Raw genomic sequence first — 27,772 nt, forward strand, 5'->3', positions numbered from 1 at the left:
TGGGGACATAAGACTGGGGTAGAGCGAGAGATGGAGAAAGAGAAAGGTGCCTGTGTCGAGTCAGCAGCAGAGAAAATGAAACAAAGGGGCCTCCTGGGATAACCACACTCTACTTCCTCACAAAGAACACACAGAGGGTGTGTGAAATGACATAGGCACAGCAGCCCGGCTAGCTCATTCGGGAGAGCATGAGACTCTTAATCTCCGGGTCGTGGGTTCGAGCCCCACGTCGGGCGTGATGCTTTTTAAAGGCTTCTCCATTTTCAGGTTTAACATTAACTCTCACCTTTTTCAGATATTTCGCTGAGGCTTAAAACTACACACACACACATCCTGCAGTTTGCCTCACGATTCCCACAGGACTCCACACAACGCAGCACTTCCCGCCCTGGGAGGCGCCGCTGGGAGCGGTCCTAGGCTGAGCCTTTCCTGCGCCCTTTCCTAGCCTGAGCCGCCCGTGCTTACAGCGAGCTCGGAGTCCGCTCCGGTCCGTCCTGTCCCCCCCCCATCCTTTCAAAACGAGGAGTTTAAGGTCTCATCCCCGCTGGTGTTATGATTAAAGTAGGTATGAAAACTACTTTATGTCGGCAGTGGGATTTAATTACGGGACTGGGGAAGATACTGCTCTTGAATGTGGCACCTTACACCGCTCAGCCATTCCGGCAGCCTCCGGAAAACGGCTCTGGAGGCTGACTGCCACCTCGCGAAACAGGGAGAATTCACACTGTTCTCTACTGGACATTTAAGTATGTGCCCAGAGACAGGTTGAGAGGACAGATGCATGTATGTACCAGAGTAAGCTCCAGAGAGACTGATGGGGACATAAGACTGGGGTAGAGCGAGAGATGGAGAAAGAGAAAGGTGCCTGTGTCGAGTCAGCAGCAGAGAAAATGAAACAAAGGGGCCTCCTGGGATAACCACACTCTACTTCCTCACAAAGAACACACAGAGGGTGTGTGAAATGACATAGGCACAGCAGCCCGGCTAGCTCATTCGGGAGAGCATGAGACTCTTAATCTCCGGGTCGTGGGTTCGAGCCCCACGTCGGGCGTGATGCTTTTTAAAGGCTTCTCCATTTTCAGGTTTAACATTAACTCTCACCTTTTTCAGATATTTCGCTGAGGCTTAAAACTACACACACACACATCCTGCAGTTTGCCTCACGATTCCCACAGGACTCCACACAACGCAGCACTTTCCGCCCTGGGAGGCGCCGCTGTGAGCGATCCTAGGCCGAGCCTTTCCTGCGCCCTTTCCTAGCCTGAGCCGCCCGTGCTTACAGTGAGCTCGGAGTCCGCTCCGGTCCGTCCTGTCCCCCCCCCATCCTTTCAAAACGAGGAATTTAAGGTCTCATCCCCGCTGGTGTTATGATTAAAGTAGGTATGAAAACTACTTTATGTCGGCAGCGGGATTTAATTACGGGACTGGGGAAGATACTGCTCTTGAATGTGGCGCCTTACACCGCTCGGCCATTCCGGCAGCCTCCGGAACACGGCTCTGGAGGCTGACTGCCCCCTCGCGAAACAGGGAGAGTTCACACTGTTCTCTACTGGACATTTAAGTATGTGCCCAGAGACAGGTTGAGAGGACAGATGCATGTATGTACCAGAGTGAGCTCCAGAGAGACTGATGGGGACATAAGACTGGGGTAGAGCGAGAGATGGAGAAAGAGAAAGGTGCCTGTGTCGAGTCAGCAGCAGAGAAAATGAAACAAAGGTGCCTCCTGGGATAACCACACACTACTTCCTCACAAAGAACACACAGAGGGTGTGTGAAAAGACATAGGCACAGCAGCCTGGCTAGCTCAGTCGGTAGAGCATGAGACTCTTAATCTCAGGGTCGTGGGTTCGTGCCCCACGTTGGGCGTGATGCTTTTTAAAGGCTTCTCCATTTTCGGGTTTAACATTAACTCTCACCTTTTTCAGATATTTTGCTGAGGCTTAAAACTACACACACACACATCCTGCAGTTTGCCTCACGATTCCCACAGGACTCCACACAATGCAGCACTTCCCGCCCTGGGAGGCGCCGGTGGGAGCGGTCCTAGGCCGAGCCTTTCCTGCGCCCTTTCCTAGCCTGAGCCGCCCGTGCTTACAGCGAGCTCGGAGTCCGCTCCGGTCCGTCCTGTCCACCCCCATCCTTTCAAAAAGAGGAGTTTTACGGTCTCATCCCCGCTGGTGTTATGATTAAAGTAGGTATGAAAACTACTTTATGTCAGCAGCGGGATTTGACCACGGGACTGGGGAAAATACTGCTCTTGAATGTGGCGCCTTACACCGCTCGGCCATTCCGGCGGACTTCGGAAAACGGATCTGGAGGCTGACTGCCACCCCGCGAAACAGGGAGAGTTCACACTGTTCTCTACTGGACATTTAAGCATGTGCCCAGAGACAGGTTGAAAGGACAGATGCATGTATGTACCAGAGTGAGCTCCAGAAAGACTGATGGGGACATAAGACTGGGGTAGAGCGAGAGATGGAGAAAGAGAAAGGTGCCTGTGTCAGGTCAGCAGCAGAGAAAATGAAACAAAGGGGCCTCCTGGGATAACCACACACTTCTTCCTCACAAAGAACACACAGAGGGTGTGTGAAATGACATAGCCACAGCAGCCCGGCTAGCTCAGTCGGTAGAGCATGAGACTCTTAATCTCAGGGTCGTGGGTTCGAGCCCCACGTTGGGCGTGATGCTTTTTAAAGGCTTCTCCATTTTCGGGTTGAACATTAACTCTCACCTTTTTCAGATATTTTGCTGAGGCTTAAAACTACACACACACACATCCTGCAGTTTGCCTCACGATTCCCACAGGACTCCACACAACGCAGCACTTCCCGTCCTGGGAGGCGCCGCTGGGAGTGGTCCTAGCCTGAGCCTTTCATGCACACTTTCCTAGCCTGAGCCGCCCGTGGTTACAACGAGCTCAGAGTCCGCTCCGCTCCGTCCTGTCCCCCCCCATCCTTTCAAAAAGAGGATTTTAAGGTCTCATCCCCGCTGGTGTTATGATTAAAGTAGGTATGAAAACTACTTTATGTCAGCAGCGGGATTTGACCACTGGACACGGGAAGATACTGCTCTTGAATGTGGCGCCTTACACCACTCGGCCATTCCGGCAGCCTCCAGAACACGGGTCTGGAGGCTGACTGCCACCTCGCGAAACAGGGAGAGTTCACACTGTTCTATACTGGACATTTAAGTATGTGCCCAGAGACAGGTTGAGAGGACAGATGCATGTATGTACCAGAGTGAGCTCAAGAGAGACTGATGGGGACATAAGACTGGGGTAGAGCGAGAGATGGAGAAAGAGAAAGGTGCCTGTGTCGAGTCAGCAGCAGAGAAAATGACACAAAGGGGCCTCCTGGGATAACCACACACTACTTCCTCACAAAGAACACACAGAGGGTGTGTGAAATGACATAGGTACAACAGCCTGGCTAGCTCAGTTGGTAGAGCATGAGACTCTTAATCTCAGGGTTATGGGTTCGAGCCCCATGTTGGACGTGATGCTTGTTAAAGGCTTCTCCATTTTCGGGTTCAACATTAACTCTCACCTTTTTTAAGATATTTCGCTGAGGCTTAAAAGTACACACACACACACATCCTGCAGTTTCCTCACGATTCCCACAGGACTCCACACAACGCAGCACTTCCCGCCCTGGGAGGCGCCGCTGGGAGCGGTCCTAGGCTGAGCCTTTCCTGCACCCTTTCCTAGCCTGAGCCACCCGTGCTTACAGCGAGCTCGGAGTCCGCTCCGGTCCGTCCTGCCACCCCCCCACCCCATCCTTTCAAAAAGAGGAATTTAAGGTCTCATCCCCGCTGGTGTTATGATTAAAGTAGGTATGAAAAGTACTTAATGTCGGAAGTGGGATTTGATCACAGGACTGGGGAAGATACTGCTCTGGAATGTGGCACCTTACACCGCTCGGCCATTCCGGCAGCCTTCGGAACACTCCTCTGGAGGCTGACTGCCACCTCGCGAAACAGGGAGAGTTCACACTGTTCTCTACTGGACATTTAAGTATGTGCCTAGAGACAGGTTGAGAGGACAGATGCATGTATGTACCAGAGTGAGCTCCAGAGAGACTGATGGGGACATAAGACTGGGGTAGAGCGAGAGATGGAGAAAGAGAAAGGTGCCTGTGTCGAGTCAGCAGCAGAGAAAATGAAACAAAGGGGCCTCCTGGGATAACCACACACTACTTCCTCACAAAGAACACACAGAGGGTGTGTGAAATAACATAGGCACAGCAGCCCGGCTAGCTCAGTCGGTAGAGCATGAGACTCTTAATCTCAGGGTCGTGCGTTTGAGCCCAACGTTGGGCGTGATGCTTTTTAAAGGCTTCTCCATTTTCGGGTTTAACATTAACTCTCACCTTTTTCACATATTTCGCTGAGGCTCAAAACTACACACACACACATCCTGCAGTTTGTCTCACGATTCCCACAGGACTCCACACAACGCAGCACTTCCCGCCCTGGGAGGCGCCGCTGGGAGCGGTCCTAGGCCGAGCCTTTCCTGCGCCCTTTCCTAGCCTGAGCTTCCCATGCTTACAGCAAGCTCGGAGTCCGCTCCGGTCCGTTCTGTCCCCCCCCATCCTTTCAAAAAGAGGAGTTTAAGGTCTCATACCTGCTGGTGTTATGATTAAAGTAGGTATGAAAACTACTTTATGTCAGCAGCAGGATTTGATCACAGGACTGGGGAAGATACTGCTCTTGAATGTGGCGCCTTACACCACTCGGCCATTCCAGCAGCCTCCAGAACATGTCTCTGGAGGCTGATTGCCACCTCACGAAACAGGGAGAGTTCACACTGTTCTCTACTGGACATTTAAGTATGTGCCCAGAAACAGGTTGAGAGGACGGATGCATGTATGTGCCAGAGTGAGCTCCAGAGAGACTGATGAGGACATAAGACTGGGGTAGAGCGAGAGATGGAGAAAGAGAAAGGTGCCTGTGTCGAGTCAGCAGCAGAGAAAATGAAACAAAGGGGCCTCCTGGGATAACCACACACTACTTCCTCACAAAGAACACACAGAGGGTGTGTGAAATATCATAGGCACAGCAGCCCGGCTAGCTCAGTCGGTAGAGCATGAAACTCTTAATCTCAGGGTCGTGGGTTCGAGCCCCACGTTGGGCGTGATGCTTTTTAAAGGCTTCTCCCTTTTCGGGTTTAACATTAACTCTCACCTTTTTCAGATATTTTGCTGAGGCTTAAAAATACACAAACACACATCCTGCAGTTTGCCTCACGATTCCCACAGGACTCCACACAACGCAGCACTTCCCGCCCAGGGAGGCGCCGCTGGGAGCGGTTCTAGGCCCAGCCTTTCCTGCGCCCTTTCCTAGCCTGAGCCGCCCGTGCTTACAGCGAGCTCGGAGTCCGCTCCGATCCATCCTGTCCCCCCCCATCCTTTCAAAAAGAGGAATTTAAAGTCTCATCCCTGCTGGTGTTATGATTAAAGTAGGTATGAAAACTACTTTATGTCAGCAGCGGGATTAGATCACAGGACTGGGGAAGATACTGCTCTTGAATGTGGCACCTTACACCGCTCGGCCATTCCGGCACTCTCACTGTTTCGCGAGATGGCAGTCAGCCTCCAGAGCCGTGATCTTCAATCACGGCTCTGGAGGCTGACTGCCATCTCGCGAAACAGTGAGAGTTCACACTGTTCTCTACTGGACATTTAAGTATGTGCCCAGAGACAGGTTGAAAGGACAGATGCATGTATGTACCAGAGTGAGCTCCAGAAAGACTGATGGGGACATAAGACTGGGGTAGAGCGAGAGATGGAGAAAGAGAAAGGTGCCTGTGTCGAGTCAGCAGCAGAGTAAATGAAACAAAGGGTCCTCCTGGGATAACCACGCACTACTTCCTCCCAAAGAACACACAGAGGGTGTGTGAAATGACATAGGCACAGCGGCCCGGCTAGCTCAGTCGGTAGAGCATGAGACTCTTAATCTCAGGGTCGTGGGTTCGAGCCCCACGTTGGGCGTGATGCTTTTTAAAGGCTTCTCCATTTTCGGGTTTAACATTAACTCTCACCTTTTTCAGATATTTCGCTGAGGCTTAAAACTACACACACACACATCCTGCAGTTTGCCTCACGATTCCCACAGGACTCCACACAACGCAGCACTTCCCGCCCTGGGAGGCGCCACTGGGAGCGGTCCTAGGCCGAGCCTTTCCTAGCCTGAGCCGACCGTGCTTACAGCGAGCTCGGAGTCCGCTCCGGTCCGTTCTGTTCCCCCCCATCCTGTCAAAATGAGGAGTTTAAGGTCTCATCCCCGCTGGTGTTATGATTAAGGTAGGTATGAAAACTACTTTATGTCTGCAGCGGTATTTGATCACAGGACTGGGGAAGATACTGCTCTTGAATGTGGCACCTTACACCGCTCGGCCATTCCGGCAGCCTCCGGAACACAGCTCTGGAGGCTGACTGCCACCTCGCGAAACAGGGAGAGTTCACAATCTTCTCTACTGGACATTTAAGTATGTGCCCAGAGACAGGTTGAGAGGACAGATGCATGTATATACCAGAGTGAGCTCCAGAGAGACTGATGGGGACATAAGACTGGGGTAGAGCGACAGATGGAGAAAGAGAAAGGTGCCTGTGTCGAGTCAGCAGCAGAGAAAATGAAACAAAGGGGCCTCCTGGGATAACCACACACTACTTCCTCACAAAGAACACACAGAGGGTGTGTGAAATGATATAGTCACAGCAGCCTGGCTAGCTCAGTGGGTAGTGCATGCGACTCTTAATCTCAGGGTTGTGGGTTTGAGCCCCATGTTGGGCGTGATGCTTTTTAAAGGCTTCTCCTTTTTTGGGTTTAACATTAACTCCCACCTTTTTCAGATATTTCGCTGAGGCTTAAAACTACACACACAAGCATCCTGCAGTTTGCCTCACGATTCCCACAGGACTCCACACAACGCAGCACTTCCCGCCCTGGGAGGCGCCGCTGGGAGTGGTCCTAGGCCGAGCCTTTCCTGCGCCCTTTCCTAGCCTGAGCCGCCCGTGCTTACAGCGAGCTCGGAGTCCGCTCCGGTCCGTCCTGCCCCCACATCCTTTCAAAAAGAGGAGTTTAAGGTCTCATCTCCGCTGGTGTTATGATTAAAGTAGGTATGAAAACTACTTTATGACAGCAGCGAGATTTGATCACGGGACTGGGGAAGATACTGCTCTTGAATGTGGCACCTTACACCACTCGGCCATTCCGGCAGCCTCCGGAACATGGCTCTGGAGGCTGACTGCCACCTCGCGAAACAGGGAGAGTTCACACTGTTCTCTACTGGACATTTAAGTATGTGCCAAGAGACAGGTTGAGAGGACAGATGCATGTATGTACCAGAGTGAGCTCCAGAGAGACTGATCGGGACATAAGACTGGGGTAGAGCGAGAGATGGAGAAAGAGAAAGGTGCCTGTGTCGAGTCAGCAGCAGAGAAAATGAAACAAAGGGGCCTCCTTGGATAACCACACACTACTTCCTCACAAAGAACACACAGAGGGTGTGTGAAATGACATAGGCACAGCAGCCTGGCTAGCTCAGTCGGTAGAGCATGAGACTCTTGGTCGTGGGTTCGAGCCCTACGTTGGGCGTGATGCTTTTTAAACGCTTCTCCATTTTCGGGTTTAACATTAACTCTCACCTTTTTCAGATATTTCGCTGAGGCTTAAAACTACACACACACACACATCCTGCAGTTTCCTCACGATTCCCACAGGACTCCACACAACGCAGCACTTTCCGCCCTGGGAGGCGCCGCTGGGAGCGGTCCTAGGCCGAGCCTTTCCTGCGCCCTTTCCTAGCCTGAGCCACCTGTGCTTACAGCGAGCTCGGAGTCCGCTCCGGTCCGTCCTGTCACCCCCATCCTTTCCAAAAGGGGAGTTTTACGGTCTCATCCCGCTGGTTTTATGATTAAAGTAGGTATGAAAACTACTTTATGTCGGCAGCAGGATTTGATGACAGAACTGGGGAAGATACTGCTCTTGAATGTGGTGCCTTACACCGCTCAGCCATTACGGCAGCCTCCGGAACATGGCTCTGGAGGCTGACTGCCACCTCGCGAAACAGGGAGAGTTCACACTGTTCTCTACTGGACATTTAAGTATGTGCCCAGAGACAGGTTGAGAGGACAGATGCATGTATGTACCAGAGTGAGCTCCAGAGAGTCTGATGAGGACATAAGACTGGGGTAGAGCGAGAGATGGAGAAAGAGAAAGGTGCCTGTGTCGAGTCAGCAGCAGAGAAAATGAAACAAAGGGGCCTCCTGGGATAACCACACACTACTTCCTCACAAAGAACACACAGAGGGTGTGTGAAAGGTCATAGGCACAGCAGCCCGGCTAGCTCAGTCGGTAGAGCATGAGACTCTTAATCTCAGGGTCGTGAGTTCGAGCCCCACGTTGGGTGTGATGCTTTTTAAAGGCTAATCCATTTTCGGGTTTAACATAAACTCTCACCTTTTTCAGATATTTCGCTGAAGCTTAAAACTACACACACACACATCCTGCAGTTTGCCTCACGATTCCCACAGGACTCCACACAACGCAGCACTTCCCGCCCTGGGAGGCGCCGCTGGGAGCGGTCCTAGGCCGAGCCTTTCCTGCGCCCTTTCCTAGCCTAAGCCGCCCGTGCTTACAGCGAACTCGGAGTCCGCTCCGGTCCGTCCTGTCCCCCCCCATCCTTTCAAAAAGAGGAGTTTAATGTCTCATCCCTGCTGGTGTTATGATTAAAGTAGGTATGAAAACTACTTTATGTCGGCAGCGGGATCTGATCACAGGACTGGGGAAGATACTGCTCTTGAATGTGGCGCCTTACACCGCTCGGCCATTCCGGCAGCCTCCGGAGCACAGCTCTGGAGGCTGACTGCCACCCCGCAAAACAGGGAGCGTTCACACTGTTCTCTACTGGACATTTAAGTATGTGCCCAGAGACAGGTTGAGAGGACAGATGCATGTATGTACCAGAGTGAGCTCCAGAGAGACTGATGGGGACATAAGACTGGGGTAGAGCGAGAGATGGAGAAAGAGAAAGGTGCCTGTGTCGAGTCAGCAGCAGAGAAAATGAAACAAAGGGGCCTCCTGGGATAACCACACACTACTTCCTCACAAAGAACACACAGAGTGTGTGTGAAACGACAGAGTCACAGCAGCCCGGCTAGCTCAGTCGGTAGAGTATGAGACTCTTAATCTCAGGGTCGTGGGTTCGAGCCCCAAGTTGGGTGTGATGCTTTTTAAAGGCTTCTCCATTTTCGGGTTTAACATTAACTCTAACCTTTTTCAGATATTTTGCTGAGGCTTAAAACTACACACACACACATCCTGCAGTTTGCCTCACGATTCCCACAGGACTCCACACAACGCAGCACTTCCCGCCCTGGGAGGCGCTGCTGGGAGTGGTCCTAGGCCGAGCCTTTCCTGCTCCCTTTCCTAGCCTGAGCCGCCCGTGCTTACAGCGAGCTCGGAGTCCGCTCCGGTCCGTCCTGTCCCCCCCCCTTCCCATCCTTTCAAAAAGAGGAGTTTAAGGTCTCATCCCCGCTGGTGTTATGATTAAAGTAGGTATGAAAACGACTTTATGTCAGCAGCGGGATTTGATCACGGGACTGGGGAAAATACTGCTTTTGAATGTGGCGCCTTACACCGCTCAGCCATTCCGGCAGCCTACAGAACACAGCTGTGGAGGTTGACTGCCACTTCGCGAAACAGGGAGAGTTCACACTGTTCTCTACTGGACATTTAAGTATGTGCCCAGAGACAGGTTGAGAGGACAGATGCATGTATGTACCAGAGTAAGCTCCAGAGAGACTGATGGGGACATAAGACTGGGGTAGAGCGACAGATGGAGAAAGAGAAAGGTGCCTGTGTCGAGTCAGCAGCAGAGAAAATGAAACAAAGGGGCCTCCTGGGATAACCACACACTACTTCCTCACAAAGAACACACAGAGGGTGTGTGAAATGACATCGGCACAGCATCCCGGCTAGCTCAGTTGGTAGAGCATGAGACTCTTAATTGCAGGGTTGTGGGTTCGAGCCCAACGTTGGGTGTGACGCTTTTTAAAGGCTTCTCCATTTTCGGGTTTAACATTAACTCTCCCCTTTTTTAGATATTTCGATGAGGCTTAAAACTACACACACACACACACATCCTGCAGTTTGCCTCACGAATCCCACAGGACTCCACACAATGCAGCACTTCCCGCCCTGGGAGGCGCCGCTGGGAGTGGTCCTAGGCCGAGCCTTTCCTGCGCCCTTTCCTAGCCTGAGCCGCCCGTGCTTACAGCGAGCTCGGAGTCAGCTCCTCTCCGTCCTGTCCCCCCCCCATCCTTTCAAAAAGAGAAGTTTAAGGTCTCATCCCCGCTGGTGTTATGATTAAAGTAGGCATGAAAACTACTTTATGTCGACAGCAGGATTTGATCACAAGACTGGGGAAGATACTGCTCTTGAATGTGGCACCTTACACCGCTCGGCCATTCGGCAGCCTCCAGAACACGGCTCTGGAGGCTGACTGCCACCTCGCGAAACAGGGAGAGTTCACACTGTTCTCTACTGGACATTTAAGTATGTGCCCAGAGACAGGTTGAGAGGACAGATGCATGTATGTACCAGATTGAGCTCCAGAGAGACTGATGGGGACATAAAACTGGGGTAGAGCGAGAGATGGAGAAAGAGAAAGGTGCCTGTGTCGAGTCAGCAGCAGAAAAAATGAAACAAAGGGGCCTCCTGGGATAACCACACACTACTTCCTCACAAAGAACACACAGAGGGTGTGTGAAATGACATAGGCACAGCAGTCCGGCTAGCGCAGTGGGTAGTGCATGAGACTCTTAATCTCAGGGTTGTGGGTTCGAGCCCCATGTTGGGCGTGATGCTTTTTAAAGGCTTCTCCTTTTTCGGGTTTAACATTAACTCTCACCTTTTTCAGATATTTCGCTGAGGCTTAAAACTACACACACAAGCATCCTGCAGTTTGCCTCACGATTCCCATAGGACTCCACACAACGCAGCACTTCCCGCCCTGGGAGGCGCCGCTGGGAATGGTCCTAGGCCGAGCCTTTCCTGCGCCCTTTCCTAGCCTGAGCCGCCTGTGCTTACAGCGAGCTTGGAGACGGCTCCGGTCCGTCCTGTCCCCCCCATCCTTTCAAAAAGAGGAGTTTAAGGTCTCATCCTCGCTGGTGTTATGATTAAAGTAGGTATGAAAACTACTTTATGTCGGCAGCGGGATTTGATCACGGGACTGGGAAAGATACTGCTCTTGAATGTGGCACCTTACACCGCTCGGCCATTCCGGCAGCCTCCAGAACATGGCTCTGGAGGCTGACTGCCACCTCGTGAAACAGGGAGCGTTCACACTGTTCTCTACTGGACATTTAAGTATGTGCCCAGAGACAGGTTGAGAGGACAGATGCATGTATGTACCAGAGTGAGCTCCAGAGAGACTGATGGGGACATAAGACTGGGGTAGAGCGAGAGATGGAGAAAGAGAAAGGTGCCTGTGTCGAGTCAGCAGCAGAGAAAATGAAACAAAGGGGCCTCCTGGGATAACCACACACTACTTCCTCACAAAGAACACACAGAGGGTGTGTGAAATAACAAAGGCACAGCAGCCCGGCTAGCTCAGTCGGTAGAGCATGAGACTCTTAATCAATGGGTTGTGGGTTCGAGCCCCACATTGGGTGTGATGCTTTTTAAAGGCTTCTCCATTTTCGGGTTTAACATTAACTCTAACCTTTTTCAGATATTTCGCTGAGGCTTAAAACTACACACACACACACATCCTGCAGTTTCCCTCACGATTCCCACAGGATTCCATACAACGCAGCACTTCCCGCCCTGGGAGGCACCGCTGGGAGTGGTCCTAGGCCGAGCCTTTCCTGCTCCCTTTCCTAGCCTGAGCCGCCCGTGCTTACAGCGAGCTCGGAGTCCGCTCCGGTCCGTCCTGCCCTCCCCCCCCCATCCTTTCAAAAAGGAGGAATTTAAGGTTTCATCCCCACTGGTGTTATGATTAAAGTAGGTATGAAAACTACTATACTTCGGCAGCAGGATTTGATCACGGGACTGGGGAAAATACTGCTCTTGAATGTGGCACCTTACACCGCTCGGCCATTCCGGCAGCCTCCAGAACATTGCTCTGGAGGCTGACTGCCACCTCGCGAAACAGGGAGAGTTCACACTGTTCTCTACTGGACATTTAAGTATGTGCCCAGAGACAGGTTGAGAGGACAGATGCATGTATGTACCAGAGTGAGCTCCAGAGAGACTGATGGGGACATAAGACTGGGGTAGAGCGAGTGATAGAGAAAGAGAAAGGTGCCTGTGTCGAGTCAGCAGCAGAGAAAATGAAACAAAGGGGCCTCCTGGGATAACCACACACTACTTCCTCACAAAGAACACACAGAGGGTGTGTAAAATGACGTAAGAACAGCAGCCTGGCTAGCTCAGTCGGTACAGCATGAAACTCTTAATCTCAGGGTCGTGGGTTCAAGCCCCACGTTGGGTGTGATGCTTTTTAAAGGCTTCTCCATTTTCGGGTTTAACATTAACTCTCACCTTTTTCAGATATTTCGCTGAGGCTTAAAACTACACACACACACACATCCTGCAGTTTGCCTCACGATTCCCACAGGACTCCACACAACGCAGCACTTCCCGCCCTGGGAGGCGCCGCTGGGAGCGGTCCTAGGCCGAGCCTTTCCTGCGCCCTTTCCTAGCCTGAGCCGCCCGTGCTTACACCGAGCTCGGAGTCTGCTCCGGTCCGTCCTGTCCACCCCCATCCTTTCAAAAAGATGAGTTTTACGGTCTCATCCACGCTAGTGTTATGATTAAAGTAGGTATGAAAACTACTTTATGTCAGCAGCGGGATTTGATCACAGGACTGGGGACGATACTGCTCTTGAATGTGGCACCTTACACCGCTCAGCCATTCCAGCAGCCTCCGAAATACAGCTCTGGAGGCTGACTGCCACCTCGCGAAACAGGGAGAGTTCACACTGTTCTCTACTGGACATTTAAGTATGTGCTCAGAGACAGGTTGAGAGGACAGATGCATGAGTGTACCAGAGTGAGCTCCAGGGAGACTGATGGGGACATAAGACTGGGGTAGAGCGAGAGATGGAGAAAGAGAAAGGTGCCTGTGTCGAGTCAGCAGCAGAGAAAATGAAACAAAGGGGCCTCCTGGGATAACCACACACTACTTCCTCACAAAGAACACACAGAGGGTGTGTGAAATGACATAGGCACAGCAGCCCGGCTAGCTCAGTCGGTAGACCATGAGGCTCTTAATCTCAGGGTCGTGGGTTCGAGCTCCACGTTGGGCGTGATGCTTTTTAAAGGCTTCTCCATTTTCGGGTTTAACATTAACTCTCACCTTTTTCAGATATTTCGCTGAGGCTTAAAACTACACACACACACACATCCTGCAATTTCCTCACGATTCCCACAGGACTCCACACAACGCAGCACTTCCCGCCCTGGGAGGCACCGCTGTGAGCGGTCCTAGGTCTAGCCTTTCCTGCGCCCTTTCCTAGCCTGAGCCACCCGTGCTTACAGCGAGCTCGGAGTCCGCTCCGGTCCGTCCTGCCCTCCCCCCCCCACCCCATCCTGTCAAAAAGAGGAATTTAAGGTCTCATCCCCGCTGGTGTTATGATTAAAGTAGGTATGAAAACTACTTTATTTCAGCAGCAGGATTTGATCACGGGACTGGGGACGATACTGCTCTTGAATGTGGCACCTTACACCGCTCGGCCATTCCGGCAGCTTCCGGAACACGTCTCTGGAGGCTGACTGCCACCTCGCGAAACAGGGAGAGTTCACACTGTTCTCTACTGGACATTTAAGTATGTGCCCAGAGACAGGTTGAGAGAACAGATGCATGTATGTACCAGAGTGAGCTCCAGAGAGACTGAAAGGGACATAAGACTGGGGTAGAGCGAGAGATGGAGAAAGAGAAAGGTGCCTGTGTCGAGTCAGCAGCAGAGAAAATGAAACAAAGGGGCCTCCTGGGATAACCACACACTACTTCCTCACAAAGAACACACAGAGGGTGTGTGAAATGACATAGGCACAGCAGCTCGGCTAGCTCAGTCGGTAGAGCATGAGACTCTTCATCTCAGGGTCGTGGGTTCGAGCCCCACGTTGGGAGTGATGCTTTTTAAAGGCTTCTCCATTTTCGGGTTTAACATTAACTCTCACCTTTTTCAGATATTTCGCTGAGGCTTAAACCTACACACACACACACACATCCTGCAGTTTCCTCACAATTCCCACAGGACTCCACACAACGCAGCACTTCCCGCCCTGGGAGGCGCCGCTGGGAGCGGTCCTAGGCCGAGCCTTTCCTGCGCCCTTTCCTAGCCTGAGCCGCCCGTGCTTACAGCGAGCTCTGAGTCCGCTCCGGTCCGTCCTATCCCCACCCCATCCTTTCAAAAACAGGAGTTTAAGGTCTCATCCCTGCTGGTGTTTTTTGATTAAAGTAGGTATGAAAACTACTGTATGTCGGCAGCGGGATTTGTTCACGGGACTGGGGAAAATACTGCTCTTGAATGTGGCGCCTTACACCGCTCAGCCATTCCGGCAGCCCACGGCAGGCCTCTGGAACACAGCTCTGGAGGCTGACTGCCACCTCGCGAAACAGGAAGAGTTCACAATCTTCTCTACTGGACATTTATCACAACACCCTCAGCAGCACGGACCTTCTCAACAGACATCAGGGAGACGCTGCTGCAAGACGGGCATCGAAGGACCAAATGTTTAACAATAAACACCACCACTTCAACCTTCTACATCACACACCCAACCCCAATGCTTTTACAGCACATACCACGCCTTGCTCATTCAAGGACGCGTCAGAAAAGGCATGTCACACCAGGAACTAGAAAAATCATTGTCTAATTTACACATCTCTCCATCTAGAGCAGGTGTCAGACCCTAAAGGCCACAGAGCCCAAGGCTGCCGCTTAATATTACACAACTGCCCTTACTAATCCACCCTTCCCCTTCAAACCCGGCACCAGACCTTTCTGGGACATAAACATAAACGTCATTCATGGCAAATTCACTGCCAGGAACACAGTGGCAGCTCGTCCTTATGGACTTCAGTTTGGGCTCCACTCTTTGTAGTCTGTCAATTTTTTTATTACACTAATAGTGAAAAATAATATATTATTCACTATTAGTGTAATAAAAATGGAGTACAGTTAGCTGGGATATGCCTGTCCATGGCAGCTGAGGTAAGTAAAAAATGTTTGTAAATGTCTATTGTGTGCATGCTTGCGGGTGAGAGGGTGTTTATGTGAGAGAGAATGTATGCAAGTGTCAATTTGTATGTTTTTATAAGTATGTGTGTGTGAGTGAAAGTGGAGGTCAAAGGTCATGTGATGTCACTTCTGCTACCCCCGGCATTTCGGTGAATCGACGTTCATGAACATAAACCAATGATTTAATATCATTTCACTGACATCTCCGGTGAGATATTCTAGTTCAGACATCTGGAACCCAGATCTCTTGGAAGAGGCATCTGGCACTGAAGTCACAGTAAGAGCACAGCCGTTGGCATCTGCTGTACCAGACATTTATGCCACAGGCATCGCCTCTTTTTAGCAGAGATAGCAGCATGCAAATGTTTCACAACAGACATCTTGAGCATACTTCCCGAAACAGCTATCAGCAATGCCAGATTCTCTATCTCACATTCACAATTGAGAAGAATGTCACAGACTTACGGTATAAACTGTCCCCTAAGCCACATCTAAAGGGACTGTTCCCAGAAGGTTCATCACTAGTGAGATATTTTCGATTACAAATCAAATGTTGCAGTAAAGACATCGCTAATGGCATCTGCCATGAGAGCCCGATGGCAACGCATCCTGGGTCAGACATACTTTATGGAGCTCTAGAAGAGACACATAGATTTAAATGCCTCAGAGTAGACACATACAGCACACAAGACAAAACAACTATTACATATGTAATATTGTCAACGGCCATGTAGTATAGAGGATTCTTGCAAAGACATCAGGGGTTAAATGTCACACAACAGATGTTAGCACGTCAGACCGTAATAAGTAAACTTACAAGGGGACGCGAGTAGGTCGATGAACCTTTTGTCTAACGCTTGAGATATTCCCACCATAAAGAAACAATACCAACACTGATCAATAACCAATTTGTCAATTTCAACAATAATCAATAACATTAGTAATCATTAAAAGTCAGTAATTGACACACCATGACCTCGCAGCCATGAATAACCACACCTTTATTTAAAAGTTAGGATGTTTATTTCCCTATATTAACAATGCTAATGTCATGGAGGTTGTCCTCCTCAGGCCAAAACAAAAAAGATAATGACCAGGCATTGTTTTCCTGTTATTTAGAGACATTGTTCTTTTTCACTTTCATTGTCAGAAAGCCTGGAAACTTCCCTTCCGATGATGCTGGGTATAATTATATAGCAAAGGTGTGGGTAATTGTTATTACAGATTTATTGTGTGATAATATAAGACTTTTTTCCAGCCATTACAGGGGTGAAACTCTTCAGTTATCAGTATTGGGGATATTTACAGGCCTATGCTGAGAAAATGTGTGGCCTATTTCTAAACACTGTGTGGGTAAAACTGTCCTCCTCTCGGGGTGATGAATGCTTTGCTTATTTTCATACCATCCCTGATGTAATGTACAGTTTGTACCCAGTCACTACACAGGTATAACCAGGCAGATCTCAGGATGGTGAAGCTTTGGTTACATTCCCTCTCTCCGTAGCCAGATCAGTGTAGCAATGTAAGGTTGTTTTGAAGTCAGATTATATAATCCAAAACTAACTTAAATAAAAAGGTTTTTGTAGAATCTTGGGTTGTCCTTATATTGATTGACTGTCTTTGAGGAGCTGTTTTCAAAAAGGTCTAATATATCCTAGAGACTGTGCAGTGAGGCAAAGTGTATAGGGGGATAGCGCAACAATGCATCCAGTGCAATAGGACTAAGGTGGGGTGATGGAGCACCCTTATCTTCCCTTCGAGAGGGTCCCCTCATGTATTGTTTCAGCACCGGCTCCTGGGAAGCATTTCATACCTTTTCAAGGCTAATTATTGGATGTGAAAAGCTGCAGAGCCAACGCAAACTAGACTCTAGGAACTTCAGGCATGGAAAATATAGATTTCTAAAAGTTACTTTTCCTTAATTTCTATTAAAAATCCGACCCCACCATTGAATTGGATTGTTATTAACTATTAAAATAGTTGTTTACATTTTTTGGTAACTAGTTCCATCCCCAAAATATAGTATTAGTATTTTAATCTGTACTCTGGTTTTCTAAATAGGACAGCTAGGCATCCCACAGTGGAAAATGGCTTGTGGGTGCTAATCACTGTAAGGACATGTTATCATTAAAGTTCTACATGCCCTATGGTTAAATACCATGTTCCCTGTCTAGCGGACTACAACACCTACATTGGGATGAGTTGTTAATATTTAAAAGGGAGGTTTTTACTTATTGAGAGGGTTTATTTTGACTGATTGAATGGCATCTTCCATATGCTACAGTCAGGCTATAATGATGAGCTTGAAGCCAGGTTTGCACTGTCACTGTAGTGGATGTCACAATATGTGCTGCATAGCACTAGTAACATTTAACTTCCATGTCTTTGGTACACTTTGTACCATATACCAGGACCTTATTGGCAAGTTAACTATGCCATTATCAAGTATGCCAATTCAACCATGTTCAAAGGGGTAGCACAGGCACTTTACTACTTAATAGCAGGGGTAAACTGCACAGAGTTCTAAAACCAGCACAAATATACGGTCCATTGTAGTGACTATGCAGAAAAGGCAGATATTCTACAGTTCACATCTATATTGTAGCTCTCTGCATGTCGCCAGTTTGCCCTGCATCAGTCTGCGCCAGTGATACTTCATATCAGTGCTGCGGCTGTCTGCATTGTACGAGTCTACGTTTCCTACGAGTCTGCAGGTTCCTATGATACTTCACATCAGTGCTGTAGTTATCTGCATTGCACCAGTCTGCCCTGTGCCAGTCTGTATCTTGACACTTAACATCAGTCCTGTACCTCTCTGCATTGCACCAGTCTGACCTGCACCAAGCTACCCCTTTAATACTTCTACACATCCTGTGTGCAGCACTTTGCATTACACCAGTCTATACCTGCAATGCTTCTTGACTACCCTGATGTAGCTCTTTGCATTGTGCCAGTCTGCCCTGTGCCAGTCTGTACCTGCGGTGCTTCTTGACTACCGTGGTGTACCAGTCTGCCCTGTGCCACTCGGTACCTGTGATGCTTCAACACAGCCTTGGTGCTCTTTCCACTGTGCCAGTCTGCCCTTCTGAGTCAGTTGCTGTCGGGCCTCGCAAGCCAGTGGAACTCTGTGTGTTGTCCAGTTAATCCTTCACTCTCTTCAGCTGTTGTAGCTCACTGTAGCAAGGCTGTGAGGCGCTATGGGGTCACTCTGCTCTTCACACTCTCTCTGACAGAGTCTGTGCCTGTGTCCCTGAATGTAATGGAAGGTGGAAATGTAACTGAGGCAGAAAAACAACTTTGTCTTGTTTTCACAGACACGTATTTGCGCTATGAACCGCCTCCAAAGCTATTTATCTGCCCGGGGTTACAGACTGGAGTGGGTATTAATGGTTGGTGGAAATGCACACAGGGCGTGCTGCTTCAGAATCTTTTCATTCAAGTGAAGACACACAAAAACCCAGATTGATAAAAAAGTAGCTCATTAGCTCTGACGAGCCACTTTTTCTGTGCCACCCTAGAGGCACCTACAACGCCATAGTTGTGCTGTATTTAACATAAGGCACACCATGGTGGTAGTTAGAACAATAGCATCAAAATGTTTGACGCTATTGTGGCGCTTTGCTACACTAGCGCCAAAATATTTGATGCTAGTGTAGCAAAGTGAAAGGAGGCGCATTGATTTAAATGGGTGCGTCATTTTAATGCCTGCTCTGAGCAGCTGTGCAAAATGAGAGAAAAAGTGGCGCAGTGAAATCTGGTAAATTTCACTGTGCCATTCTTTCGGGCCTACTAGCGCCTGAACACCACCCTTGCATACATTATGCCTGGCGCAGGCATAATGTGGCGCAAGGGGTTACAAACTGGCAGAATGCATGCATTGCGCCACTTTGTAAATATGGCGTGGGTGAAAATGCCACCTTAGCACCACATTTGCTTTAAAACTGATGCAAATGTGGGGCAAGGTGGCAGTGGGGGCTTCTGAAACCTGGCCCAAAGAGAGACAGCCTGCTGGAAGCAGAAAGAGAGCTGCATGTATGTAAGCAGAAGCTGATCCAGAGAGACAGGCGGCTGGATGCAGGGAGACAGATGAGTGTACTGTACCCAGAACAATGGCAAAGAGACAAAAGCAATTGCAAGTATGTGCCCAGAGACAGGTTGAGAGGACAGATGCATGTATGTACCAGAGTGAGCTCCAGAGAGACTGATGGGGACATAAGAGTGGGGTAGAGCGAGAGATGGAGAAAGAGAAAGGTGCCTGTGTCGAGTCAGGAGCAGAGAAAATGAAACAAAGGGGCCTCGTGGGATAACCACACACTAGTTCCTCACAAAAAACATGTGAAATGACTCAGGCACAGCAGACTGACTAGCTCAGTCGGTAGAGCATGAGACTCTTAATCTCAGGGTCGTGGGTTTGAGCCCCACGTTGGGCGCTAAATTGTTTTTTGCAGTCTTCATGTTTTTCACCAAATTCACCAGTATCTGTCAAAACAAAAAAACACATCCTGCAGTTTCACTCATTATCACAACACTTTCCACCCTTGCAGGTAGCGATCGTAGCCCGGCTCAGCTCCTCCTGCTCTGAGAGTTTACATTTAGAGAGGTCTCGGTGCCCTCCCTTACCCCCCATAATTAGTTAAGGCTTGCGGTCTCGCTGACATAATTAAAAAGGGTATACAAGTTTATGCGTCAGGAAAAGTGGTTATAAATGAAGATTGTGTGGGCGCTAATTGTTCTTTTAAGGTTTATTCGCGTTTTTTACAGTCCTCATGTTTTCCACCAATACTAGTCAAGCTTAAAAAAAAAACTCATAATGCGTCCGATCATACTTCACGCAGCGCTTTTCACTCTGGAAAGGTGCCCCGGAGCACAGGTTAGCTCCGCCTCTCTAAGCACTTTCTGCATCACATACAGAAAACTACACTTTTAGTAAGGACTAGGCCGTTTTCTCCCTGTGAGTAATTAAAGTTAGTGATCTCGCGTGCATGGTAATTAAAGTGGGTGTGAAAGATTATTTTGTCAGAAATGGGTTTTGAACCCACACCTCCATTCAGAGACCAGAACACCCAGCTGGTGGGAAAAGACCACTCTTGAGTCTGGGGCCTTACACCGCTCGGCCATCCTGACACCCAGCTGGTGGGAAAAGACCACTCTTGAGTCTGGGGCCTTACACCGCTCGGCCATCCTGCCAGCTGAAGAAAGGGGATGCCGGATGTGATTTTATTTATTTATTTTTATTTAATGCGTTTTTATATAGCGCGGACTTTACCCGAAGGTGTCAGAGCGCTTCACAATAGGCAAAGTAAAGATACAAGAGGAGAAGAATAACAAGTGAGCCTGTTACAAAAACAAACGTTACATTACATGAGGCAATAGTGATAATTGTGCAAGTATCAAGAGCAAAAAAAAATACACGAGGTAGCAAACGATACGAAAGGAAAAAGTGACGTGTGCAGGTTACAAGAGCAAATAAAGTACGAGTAGAGGAAAAAAAAAAAAAAAATTGCAATAAAAGGTAGACACTCAAAACAAAAAAACTATAGTTACATTACATGAGGCAGTGGTGGCCATTGTGCATGTATCAAAAGCAAACAAGAAATAAAAGGTAGCAAATGATACGTTGTAAAAGGAAAGGTGCCGTGTGCATGTTACAAAAGAGTACAAAATACAGGTAGAGGTATAATATTGCACTAAATGGCAGACACTCAAAACACAAAAACACCCTGGGAAGGCACTTCTATAGGCATGGAGAACAGATTTTCCTATAATGGAAGGACTTCCTTCAGAAAACAGAGGGCTTGAATTAAATTTGGAAGTGTCTTTGAAGGAGGAGAGCTTTGAGGTCAGTTTTGAAGGCCTGGGAAGAGGTGGTGGTCCGAAGCTGAGGCGGAAGTGAGTTCCAGATTCTCACCGCGTTGCCTGAAAAGGATTGGGCCATCGATCTTTCCTTCTTGAAAATGGGTGGTTCAAGCAATAACTTTTCTGCATTACGTGATGGTCTGGAGCCCCCAGAGAGTTTCAGTTTATTCACCAGGTAGCGAGGGGAGGAGGAGTGCAAGGCTTTGTGGGTGATACATACAGTTTTGTAGATAGATCTTGCCTCTATGGGAAGCCAACGGAGGGTGGATAACATGGGTGTGATGTGGTCGCTTCTTTTGGCCCTATATATGAAACGAGCTGCTGAATGGAGAATAGACTTCAGGGGGGAAAGGTGGGATTTGGGAAGGCCAGTAAGAAGAGAGTTGCAGTAGTCCAATCTCGAGAGAACCAGCGATTGGACCAGAGTTTTAAGGTCGTGCTCCAGGAAGAAGCGACGCATCCCCCAAAGAAGGCGCAGTTGGTGTCGAGCAGACTTTGCAATGGAGTCGATGTGGGAGAGTAGATTGAGTTTTTTGTCGAGTATGACACCAAGGGATTTTGCGCTCTCGACAATGATGGGCTTATTGTTCATTAGATTGATCTGATCCATCCATGATTGTACTGGGGGATGAGAAAGTGAGGAGGAGAGGAGGAGGAATTCTGTTTTGTAGGGATTCAGGATCAGTTGATGAGTTATCATCCAGTTTTGAATGGAGTCGAGAGTAGAGCTAAGGAAGGAGAGATCGTGAGTGGAGGCCACCTTAAGGTAGATCTGAGTGTCATCTGCATATAGATGATAGTGGATCCCGGATTTACTCAGGAGATTTCCCAACGGTTCTAAATAGAGATTGAACAGTGTGGGTGCAAGTATGGAGCCTTGAGGAACACCTTGACTGACCGCTAAAGGAGCTGAAAGACTGTTCTCTATTTTGATCATTTGGGATCTATCAGAGAGGAAGGAGGCAAACCATTTGAGCACATTGCCCTCCATGCCCATTCTCTGTTGAAGAGTGTTAAGGAGAGTGTTGTGATTGACAGTGTCAAAGGCTACAGAAAGGTCAAGAAGAATTAGAAGACAAGACTCCCCTGAATCGAGTATCCGCAGCGCGTCATCAATCACTAGCAGCAGGGCTGTTTCAGTGCTGCAGTTTTGAATGAAGCCAGACTGGAAATTGTCAAGAAGATCATTTTCCTTGATATGGCGAGAGAGTTGTTTTGCTACACATTTTTCTGTGATTTTCGCAAGAAAGGGTAGGTTAGTGATGGGACGGTAGTTGTTGAGGTCGTTCGCATCAGCGGTGGGTTTTTTAAGCAGAGGGGTGACCTGCCCAGTTTTGAAGGAAACAGGAAGGGAGCCTTGACTGAGGGAGAGGTTGACCAGAGTGGTCCAATAGGAAAGAGAATTAGTATAGAAGTCAATGGCAATGGCACTAGGGATGGGGTCAAGAGAATGGTTAGAAGGCTTTGTATCGAGGATGCATTTAAGGAGAGCATCGTCAGAGATGGGGTCAAAGTTTTGCCAAATGGTTAAGGATTTGCGCTCCTCTGTAGGGATAGGATGAATGACCTGATCTACAAGTGATTTTACCTTTTCGTCAAAGAATCCAGCGAATTCCGCTGCTTTCTTTGTGGAATCTTCCAATTTGGAGGTTGGGGGAGAGCTGTTTGGGTTCTTGATGAGGTCGAATCGTTTTTTGGGTCTATTTTTGGCTGAGTCAAGGAGAGATTTGTAGTGCGACGCTTTTCCAAGGAAGATGAGCTTGTGGTACTTGGATCTTGCTGAACGAAGCGTGGCCAAATTTTCAGTGGAGGGCACTTGTCTCCATTGTTTCTCAAGGGCTCTTAGGAGCTTCCTTTCTTCATAGAGGGATTTGTTGAACCAAGGTGCTGAGGGAGTGGGCCTTTTCTTTTTGCTTTGGAGAGGAGCGACATTATTGATTTCGACTGCAAGGACTGTGAGGCATTGGGAGGTGAGATTGTTAACATCAAGGTCCTGGTCTAGCCTTGGAAGTGATAGCAAAGCAGAATCACAGAGGGTACTGAGGTCAATATTTTTAGTGTCACGGAACCAGGAAGTAGCCCTCTTAGGCTGGCCAAGAGTTATAGAGTGTGATAGGTGAAGAGAGAATGGGATGAGGAGGTGGTCCGACCAGTCTACATGAATAGGGGTAGCGATAGTCAGCAAGCCTGCTTTAGAAATAACAAGGTCCAGGATTGAGCCTTTAGAGTGTGTTGTTTCTGTGCAGTGTTGGATAAGATCGTTTGCAGAGAGGAAGGTGGCCAGCAAATTCGCATAGGTGTCTTGAGGCGAGCCCCAGTGGACATTGAAGTCACCCACGAAGATCTGATTGTCACTTTGCGTGTATTGGTCGCTGATGAAGTCCTTGAGTTCCTCCATAAACGAAGGGCTGCTACCAGGCGGGTGGTAAATAGCATGGAATCTGAGAGGTGAGCGGTGGTGCAATTGAAGCTCAAGAGATAGGCATTCAAAGGTGTGAAAGGAGCTGTTAGGAAGAGCCTTAAGTTGAAGGGAGTTTCTAAAGATGACTGCAACACCTCCCCCAACTTTGTCAATTCTGTCATTTCTACGTATAGAATAGCCTGTGGGTACAAGGAGATCAAACATAGAGTGAGAGGTATCGTTGAACCAGGTCTCTGTGAGGAAGAGCATGTCAATATTGTGCAAGTTGATGGTATCGGAGATTTCAAGTTTGTGTTTTATTGCAGATCTGCAGTTGTGGAGTAAACAGCGCAGCTCTGACGCAACTGTTTTGGTGACGGGGGCACTTGGGTTATGAGGGGTGATAGGGATATTGTACTTATATGAGGGCGCTCGGGAGGGTTTAGGTGGGCGAGTGGTTCTGACAGAGGAGATGGTCGGAATAGTGTAGATAACAGGGTTACTGGGAAGTGGAAGTGAAGGAAGGGTGGCGATCGAGTGCTTGTGTGGATTTGCAGACGACAGGCTATGCTTAGCTATAATGGGGTGTGGGGGTGAGGTGCATCTCGTTGAAGGGTGAGTGTTTGCCAAAGGAATTGAGGTGTGTGGAAAAGTCGAGATCTTGGAGCTTAAAACTAAAATGGTAGCTTCAAGTTGGGAGATGGCGGTGATTAGAGAGCCTAGCTTATTTTCCAGAGAGAGTAAGGAAGAGCACGGCATGTTGGTTGGCTCGATGGAAACAGGAGGGGGTGCACTAGGCAGTGTACGGCAGGGAGAGGTGGGGGAACGGGAGGGGAGTAGGGGTATAGGGTTCAGAGGTGGGGAAAGGTTTTGGATGAGAGCAGGAGTTGGTGCGCCAGGGGTGAGAGGAGAGTTGTCGTTGTTGGCGTTGCAAGAAGGATAGGAATTAAGGGCAGAATTAGGGGGCGATAGGAGAGGAGTGGGGCGGTGGGGCGGTAGGAGAGGGGAGGAGTGTGAGGAGTCATAGGGATTAGGGAGGTATGGAAGGAAGGGAGGGGAGGGGGTTGGATAGGTCCTGGTAGCTAAGTGAGGTGGCTGTGAGGGAGCGGGTATCAGGCAGAGTGGGGGGGATTGGGAGAAAGGGAAGTTGAAGAAAGGAAGTGATTCTGCTCGGTCCGAGGGAGGGAAGGGGTTACCAGGGGAGGAAAGGGGGTAGCACAGCATTGCTGGAGGAGAGTGGGGAGGGAGAGAGATGGAATGTATTTGTGGGGAAATCGGGGTACATAGTGAGGGGAGGAGTGGGCGGAAAAGCAGAGAGGAGGAGGGAACAAGGGGAACGTAGGGAACATAGACAAGGGGAGAGGGCTGGAGGAGAGGTGGTCTAAGGAGGGGGGTGGCCGTAAGGGATAGGGGGGAGGAGATGAGAATGGAGTGCCGGGACGGTGCAGAATGGACGAGGAGCGTGTTAGCTAGAGGTGAGGCTGAAGTGAACAGGGGAGGGGCATACTGTGAGGGGGGAAGAATGGGAGTGGAGGTCTGATGGGAGAGAAGAGGGTCGACCTGTGCCTCCCCAGGGTGCAGCCTATTGGAGAGTGGGGGGGTCAAGGGAGGAGAAAGGGAGTAATTGGTGGAGCTAGATGGAGAGTCAAGGGATAGCCCGGTCGCAGGGGAGGGGAGTAGGGAAGGGAAGAGGCGGTCAAAGAGAGAGAGATAGGTGTCTTTGGCTTGGATCATAACAGTACCGTTGTTATAGAGTGAGATAGTGAGGGAGCCGTTAAAACCCGCAGAGGGGGACATTTTTAGCTGTTTCCCATGAGGGATAGAGGAGGAGGAGGTGACGTTAAAGGAATTGTAAAAGCTGGTAGACCAAGAGGGTATGTCGTGCGTGAAAAAAATTAGATCGTTTTTGAGCCCTCTATACCGACCATTGTAAAACTGATCGACAAAAAGAGAATCGGGGAAACTTTCAATGGTGTTATGCTTGAAACTTTTTGCTGCAGCTTTAGTCAGGTTAGAAGGGTAGATGATTTTGTAGCAATTAATTCCAGACTTAATTCGAGCGGTGGCCATGATGGGAAATTGTGGAGGAGGAGGGTGGTGGGGATAAGGGAAGGGTGTTACTAGGACGGTGGTGGTGAGGAGAAGTATGAGGGCAAGGGGGGGCACATAATCCAGACGTCGGGTGCAGGAACCTGAGTAATTGTGGAGACAGTGAAGTGAGGCGATTAGGGATAGGTAGTTACTTCAGAACAGGGCTGATTCAACAGGATAGGACTGAAGATGGAGTGGTGTAAGAGGAAAATCACTGTACTTATCATCCTGAGATATAAACCACATAAAGCACAGCATCACAAAAGGTATCAAACGCATTGTACGCCCAAAATCTCAACAGTCTAATATTAGACACTTACCTCCTAGGTATCACCAACATTATGGGCAAAAAACACAGGGTGGAACATAATTTCACTAGCATAACCCAAAGTATGCAAGACAACCTCAAAATCATAAAACACAATTTAGAGGTAGCCAGAACAGGGTCAGAAAATCAAACTACAAGAAATACAGTTCCTAGCACCACAAATACACAATGGGGCCTGGCGCCCTACAAACCACCAGGACCCCCTGGTCAACTGGCCAAGTAGTTTCTTGATTCTGCGGATTATCAAGCAGCCTTATATTAGGGGTATGATCCGGGGTTTAGCCACACTCGATTCTTCTTGCTCCTGAGTCTCACGTTTCTTTGGTTTTCCCATTGTGGCAGTGCATGAGTTATCCTTTCAGTTATTTAAATGTTGGTTGTGGAGGGCATATACTAGTTTTTAGCTATGCAAGACACACTCCAGGAAAGTTTCACCTACAGTCTCTTGTGGAATTAATAGGGACTAGATAGTTATTTAGGTGAGTTCAGTAACGCCAAACGTACAGATGTCAGTTTTCTGTACAGCATGTATTTAAAGCAATGCTGTGAAGGGTCAAGGGAGCGATTTAAGGGGCACGTTCACAGCCGCTAGCTACCCTGTATGGATTTCTGAAGATTTTCTCCCACTCAACCACTCAGCAGTCTTGGATGAATGAAGCAGGTAGCATCAGCACTCAGGGCCCCCAGGCTCTGCCCTGGATTGCATATATCAGTAAGTTCTGACTACTGAGTGCAGAGTTCCAAATGTACGATCCAAAATCAGTTTATTCCCACCTGGATCGTTACAGGGAAGAAAAGTGATGTCTCTGAAACCCACCGCTCCCTCAGATCGTTAGCAGGAGGGTCTATTTTACAAGTCATTTCTGCCTCTCACTCTGCTCAGAACGGCGCTCCTCTGTGCGTGTTGCTGTATGCTCCCCCCCATTCCAAACATCTCTGATTCCGAAGGTGGGAGGTTAACTGCACTTACTTTTCTGCTGCAGAGGGTAATCTCTGTCATCGCTTCTTTCCCTCAGCGGGGTCCGAGTCGCGTCTATCGGGTAAGAGGTGCTCCGGCTTCTCTCTGGGTTGCGGCCGCCATTTTGGGTCGCTGCGGTCCGTGGTAGTGGTGATGGGGTCACATAGGGAGCTTGCAAACTGTAGTAATTTTGGTCGAATGGGTGGAGGCTGTTCGTTTCTAGGTGGGGGCCCAGAGCGGTTGGTCACCAAGACTAGATGTCATCTAGTCTAGAAACTGGATGCATGTGATAGTGATTTCTTCCTGGATGTTATTCTACTGCATTTATCGGTCACAGACCTCTTCTTATCAACAATGTGGAAGAGGCCGAGGGATGAACTTCGCACTGTTTGGCCCTCATTTTCAAACAACCCGGGAACAATACCTCTTACGTCTGCGATCCAATCGTCTTCGGCTCAATGTATCCTCAGCGGTGTTCTGGCCGCTACGTCTCAGATGGTTTTACAGCTGCAGAGATTCCACGGTTGACTCTTCCCCATCCCCCCACCAGCTCCTAGAGTTGGTGACCGGATTCCAGATTTAGCGGTCGACCTAGGTACGGATCCTTACCTGGACCGCTGCTATCATGAGGGGCGGGCGCCTAGAAGCCATGGGCCAGCTTGGAAGGAGAAAGGGTCGCCTGGGTGTTGAAAGATCGCCCCTAGTGTTCCTGAATGGGGCATCCACTCCTGCATCTGGTATTCACGAACACGGAGGGGCTGTTCTCTACAGGAGAAAGTGTAAGGATGAATGCCTAAGGTCACATGTGCACGAGATGCCAACCATCAACCGAACAATGTGTCTGAGAGTCAGTCCTTTAGGCGCTTCAGCTTTTGCTGAACAGGATTTTT

At 49.2% G+C, this 27,772-nt stretch overlaps 2 non-coding genes across 2 annotated transcripts; both read left to right on the top strand.

Moving 5' to 3' along the window:
• Positions 1–2,608: 2,608 nt before the first annotated feature.
• Positions 2,609–2,681, top strand: TRNAK-CUU (transfer RNA lysine (anticodon CUU)). The gene has a single exon. It is a non-coding gene; the product is annotated as a tRNA-Lys (tRNA).
• A 3,233-nt stretch (positions 2,682–5,914) lies between these two features.
• On the top strand, positions 5,915–5,987 carry TRNAK-CUU (transfer RNA lysine (anticodon CUU)). The gene has a single exon. It is a non-coding gene; the product is annotated as a tRNA-Lys (tRNA).
• Positions 5,988–27,772: the final 21,785 nt, after the last annotated feature.

The sequence above is a fragment of the Pleurodeles waltl genome, chromosome 6, assembly GCF_031143425.1.
Source record: "Pleurodeles waltl isolate 20211129_DDA chromosome 6, aPleWal1.hap1.20221129, whole genome shotgun sequence".
NCBI classification, from domain to species: Eukaryota; Metazoa; Chordata; class Amphibia; order Caudata; family Salamandridae; genus Pleurodeles; species Pleurodeles waltl.